Source organism: Trichechus manatus, unplaced genomic scaffold (assembly GCF_000243295.1).
Source record: "Trichechus manatus latirostris isolate Lorelei unplaced genomic scaffold, TriManLat1.0 scaffold00264, whole genome shotgun sequence".
Taxonomy (NCBI): domain Eukaryota; kingdom Metazoa; phylum Chordata; class Mammalia; order Sirenia; family Trichechidae; genus Trichechus; species Trichechus manatus.
In genome coordinates this window covers 113,708-119,359 of record NW_004444200.1, presented here as the reverse complement: position 1 = coordinate 119,359, position 5,652 = coordinate 113,708, and the positions used below count along the sequence as shown (strand labels likewise).

The window sequence follows — 5,652 nt, the reverse complement described above, 5'->3', positions numbered from 1 at the left end:
GTTGGAAAAGAAAGTATACTTGGCTGCTGTTGGGTGCAGTGTTTGGTATATGTCTATGAGATCAAGTTGTTTGATTGTAGTATGTAGCTCTTCCGTGTCTTTGTTGAGCTTCTTTCTGGATGTTCTGTCCTTCACCAAAAGTGGCATGTTGAAGTCTCCTACTACTATTGTGGAGCTGTCTACCTCTCTCTTCAGAGCTCTTAGCATTTGTTTTATGTATTTTGGAGCCCTGTTGTTGGGTGCGTAAGTATTTATTATAGTTATGTTCTCCTGGTGTAGTGACCCTTTAATCATTATATAGTGCCCTTCCTTATCCTTTGTGGTGGATTTTACTTTAAAGTCTATTTTTTCAGAGATTAGTATTGCCACTCCTGCTCCTTTTTGAGTGTTGTTTGCTTGATATATTTTTTCCATCCTTTGAGTTTTACCCTGTTTGTGTCTTTAAGTCTAAGGTGCATCTCTTGTAGGCAGCATATAGTTGGATCATGCTTTTTTATCCAATCTGCCACTCTCCGTCTTTTCATAGGTGCATTAAGTCCATTTACATTCCGTGTAATTATTGATGGGCATGAGTTTAGTGCTGTCATCCTGATATCTCTTTTTGTGTGGTGTTCACAGTTTCTTTGCTCTCCTCAATTTTCTGTGCTGAGTCATTTTTCTTTATGTATTTTTTTTCATCTTTTTCTTTGCTGTAGATTTTGTGTTTGCTGGGTCTTTATGTTTTTCTACTTTTTTATTTTGATTTGTAGGATTGTTAGATTCCTTTGTGGTTACCTTAATATTTACCCCTATTTTTCTGAGTTTATACCAGTCTTTTATTATTTTATATCGCCTTAACTTCCCCTCCATAAGAAAAATCAATGTCTCCATTTTTTGAGTCCCTCTTTTTTCTTTTAATGTCCTTTTTTACATATTGATATCTATTTCCCTACTTTCAGTGTTTTAGCTTTGATGTATTTTTGGTATCCATATCTGAGTCAATATCTGGTTGCTGTGTCCTGTGTTCCAGTCTTGCATTGTTACCTGGTGTTATTGATTATCTAACCATAGGACTACCCTTAGTATTTCTTGTAATTTTGGTTTGTTTTTTGCAAATTCCCTGACCTTCTGTTTATCTGGAAATGCCCTAATTCCACCATCATATTTGAGAGACAGTTTTGCTGGATATATAATTCTTGGCTGGCAGTTATTTTCCTTCAAGGCTTTATATATGTCATCCCATTGCCTTCTAGCCTGTATGGTTTCTGCTGAGTAGTCCGAGCTTATTCTAATTGACTGTCCTTTGTAGATGACTTTTCTTTTATCCCTAGCTGCTCTTAAAATTCTCTTTATCTTTGGTTTTGTTAAGTTTGATTATAAGATGTCTTGGTGACTTTCTTTTGGGATCTACCTTATGTGGGGTTTGATGAGCATCTTTGATAGATATCTTCTTATCTTTCATGATATCTGGGAAGTTTTCTGTCAACAAATCTTCAACAATTTTCTCTGTATTTTCCATTATTCCCCCTTGTTCTGGTACTCCAATCACTCGTAGGTTATTTCTCTTGATAGAGTCCCACATGACTTACAGTTTCTTCATTCTTTAATTCTTTTATCTGATTTTTCCTCAAATAAGTTGGCGTCAAGAGCTTTATCTTCAATGTCACTAACTCTAACTTCTACTGCCTCAATTCTGCTCCTATGACTTTCTATTGAGTTGTCTAATTCTGAAATCTTATTGTTAATCTTCTGGATTTCTGATTGCTGTCTCTCTATGGATTCTTGCGGCCTATTAAATTTGTCATTATGTTCTTGAATACCTTTTTTAAGTTTCGCTACTTCTTTGTATGTTCCCTGGCTGTTTCTGAATTATGTAGAATTTCCTCTCTAATTTCTACAAGAGTTCTGTATATTAATCTTTTGTATTCTGCCTCTGGTAATTCCAGGAAGTTCTCTTCCTCCAGGGAATTTATTGATTCTTTATTTTTGGAGCTTGCTGAAGCCATCATGGACTGCCTCTTATGTGATTTGATAGTGACTGTTGTCTCCGAGCCATCAATAATTTATTATAATTTTAATTTAGACTTGTTTAGTGAGACCTAGCTTCTTGTTTTGTTTTGTTTTGATATGCCAAATAGGCTGCTCGTTTGCACTAGTTTGATTTTTGACATCTTTGAATCTCTAACGTCCTGTCACCAGGTAGTTAGTTCTGTAACTAAGTATGTGCACACAGCAGTCCATTAAATTTTCCTGTATATGTTCACCTCAGATGTCCAGGCAGTCGGTCACCAAGTGTGTGATGCAGGCTCTCACCCCTAGTCCTAGAGAGGCATGGGTGATTGGCACAGGCACTGGACTCTGGCTGTGGTAGGGGACCACACGCTGAGCCTGGCAGGGGGCTGATGGCTGCCCCTGAGAGTCTGAAAGGAAAGCATGTTCCTATTCTCTAGGTTGAGTAGGTAGGTGAGTTTTGCAGCCAGACTATGAGCACCCCACTCTGTTGGCTGTAAAGACTCGAGGGCACCACTTTTTCTTGGACTCCTGTAGCAGGTGACTAGGAGATTTAGGTGATCCCACCAGTCCTCAAGCCCCTGTTGCAGATCTATAAATGTGCCTACTTAAGGAGCAGGGCTGTTTTTAGGGTCACAAATCTGCCAGTTCACAGCTGAAGCAGTTGAAGTTAAACTTCAGATGTTTGTCCTGTTGTACTGTGGTAGTGAGGGCTGATGCTGTTGAGACGCATCCCCACAAGTCTGTACAGGGGCGTAAGACACTCAAAGTCTGTGGACCCCTTATACCTGTCCCTTCCAAAGGAGCTGTGCCGACCCTTTGTTTCTGGCTTAGGGGAGCCAGTAGCATATTTGTTCCTCTCCAAGTCCAGGAGAATGGGTCAGGGCACTTTTTGGGATCTACTTCTGGCCCAGCGGACTCCCGTTGCAGAGCCCGGAGGGAGGAGGTAAAAGGGAGAGAGGTTTTTCCCAAATGGGCTTTTTTTTTTTTTTAATCTCCGTGGAAGGGCGCCCACATGTACTTATCTTAGCCCCTGGGGAACTGCTTTTCACTTGTTCGGACTGTCCAGGCAGAATCACTGCTTCTGCGTCTCTCTCGATGTGGAAACTGCTTCCCGAGCATGCGCACAGCACAGCACAGCTGTTTGCCTGCTTCACTGAGGACTGCTGTGGCTGCAGCTCTGCAGTTTCGCTGCCGTGGCTCTGGCACTCTTCACTTCTTCCAAACCATCTCCCTCTCCCCCTCCCCGCCCCGCATCACTCAGTCTGTTTCCTCAGCTTTGCCTTGTTCAGGGCTCCTAGATATTCATATAGAATCAAATCATTTGTTTTTCCAGGTCTTTGTTGTAAGAGGGATATAGGAAGCCCCCTCAACATCTGCAATCTTGATGTCATAACATCATCCAAGAGCAGGTTTTCTGCTTTTAACTCTCTATGCACACTATACTTCTGGTGACAGTATTGCACAGCAGACACTGGCAGAATTTGGCTTGAGTCACTTTTTCTTTCACATTTCCATGAGCCACTAGGAAATCAACCACTCTCCTCCATTAGTGTACTTCATGAAAAGGGAGCGTTTTCTCAGTCTTGATCTCTTCAAGTTACTATGTTAGGATGATTTGAAGTCTTCATTAATCTTACTTCATGAGAGAGATTCAAAAGGCTGGGGAAGTTCTGTTTAGTCTTGCCAATGATCTTGACACTAATGCTCAACCAAGCTTGGTCAGGCTGCTTTGAGCTATAGACTCTAACCAGGACCCCTACAAATGGGTAAATAAATTTTTTAATCTCTGGCCTTTATGACAAAGGAGTCTTTATTTGATAAACAATGGGTAAATTTTAATGAAAGTAAAAGAAAGTTTAGAGGTAAACCCTGATACTGTGCCAAGCTTGAATTCTGATTGATACTACCCTCTACCCTCGGGGTCCCTAGAAATGAATGTGCTTGGGCAGATCCTGACCCAGAGCCAAGTTTAGATTATGTCCAGCCTGAGTTACTGCCACTAGTCTCAGAGCTACTTCCAAATACTGAAACAAATGATAGGAGGTTGGAACAAATCATAAGAGAATGGGCAAAACAAGGCAGAAAGAGAAAAGAGAAAGGAATCCATCACAGCATGGTGGAGATCTTTAACCATTTATTAAGAAATGGGAGGAATAAAATGAGTATTGATGGGGTCAAAACAAAAGTCTTTCTTAGCGCAACACTCTCACAGTTGGGTGGTTGTTCCTCAACATTGCAGGACCCTAAACAAATCTGCTTTATTCACCCTAGTTTGGAGGGATTTGAAAAGGTGCAGGACAAATATGACAAAGAGAAACCTGACCTCCTAATGCCTAGGGTGATGGTCCCATATCTTATTTTGTGGATTAGTATCACGAGCTTTTTGACGAACCTTAGTAAAATGGGTTGTGCGAGTGGCTACTTAGGCTTAGTCTCATTGGTTTTGAATACAGACAGTTCCCAGTTAGAATGTATTCAAGTGATGATGAACTGCACTTATGACTGTCCTTTTTTTTTTTTTTTTTGGTACATCTTAACGTTAATAATATATACTACATAATGTTGCAGTGCATAAATGCTGATGTTATCATTCTCAGATTTTACTCGCAGATTTTCAATGTTATGGTTTACTGATCAAAACACTGCCAGATAGCAGGCTATGGCCTGGTTTACAATGAAGCCTGCGGCGATGTTGTAGGGAGTCATAATGGATAGAAAGTTGGGCAATGTTCAACTCTAACAAAACATAACAATTGTACTGTGCATGCACCCAACAGCCAGATTCTGACTTCATTGTTTGACACTGATGCCAACAAATAAATATCAGATTTATAAAGATACTGATAATAAAAAGCAATAATAATAACTAAAAAAAGAGAGGTAGTCAATTTACGTCAAAAGCAGCTTACAGTGGAGTCATCAGGACATAACCCCATCGTAAGTTGTGAACTACCTGTACTGTGAAATGGAGGAGCATGTTTTGGTTGACATAGGACCCACAGTTCACTCTTGAATGATCATAAAAAACCAACCGAACCCAAACCCCTTGCTGTCGAGTCGATTCCGACTCAGCAATCCTATATGGCAGAGTAGAATTGCTCCATAGGGTTTCCAAAGAGTGGCTGGTGGATTCAAACTGGTATTAAATAATGCAAACACACAGCAGCCTGATCACAAGGGGGCAGCAAGTCCAATAGATGGGATAAAGGCTATTTTAAACTTTGTTTAAGGAGCCCTGGTAGCACAAACAGTTAAGTGCTTGGCAGCTAATTGAAAGGTTAGTGGTTCAAACCCACCCAGATGCTGGTGTGGGGGAAGACCTGGCAATCTGCTCCCATAAAGACTGTTGTTGTTAGGGGCCATCGTGTTGGTTCTGACTCATAGCGACACTATGTACAACAGAACAAAACACTGCCTGGTCCTGTATATCCTCACAATCATTGCTGTTTGAGTCCATTGTTGCAGCCACTGTGTCAATCCATCTTGTTGAGGGTTTTCCTTTCTCACTGATCCTCTACTTTGACAAGTATGATGTCCTTCTCCAAGGACTGGCCCCACCTGATAACATGTCCAATGTACTTAAGATGGCATCCTCCCTTCTAAAGAGCATTCTAGATGTACTTCTTCCAAGACAGATTTGTTTGTTCTTCAGGCAGTCCA

The 5,652-nt window shown here is 40.8% G+C and overlaps 1 pseudogene; it reads right to left on the bottom strand.

Moving 5' to 3' along the window:
- LOC101350018 (serine/threonine-protein kinase MARK2 pseudogene) overlaps positions 1-4,928 on the bottom strand; it is a 10,031-nt pseudogene extending 5,103 nt beyond the window's left edge.
- Positions 4,929-5,652: the final 724 nt, after the last annotated feature.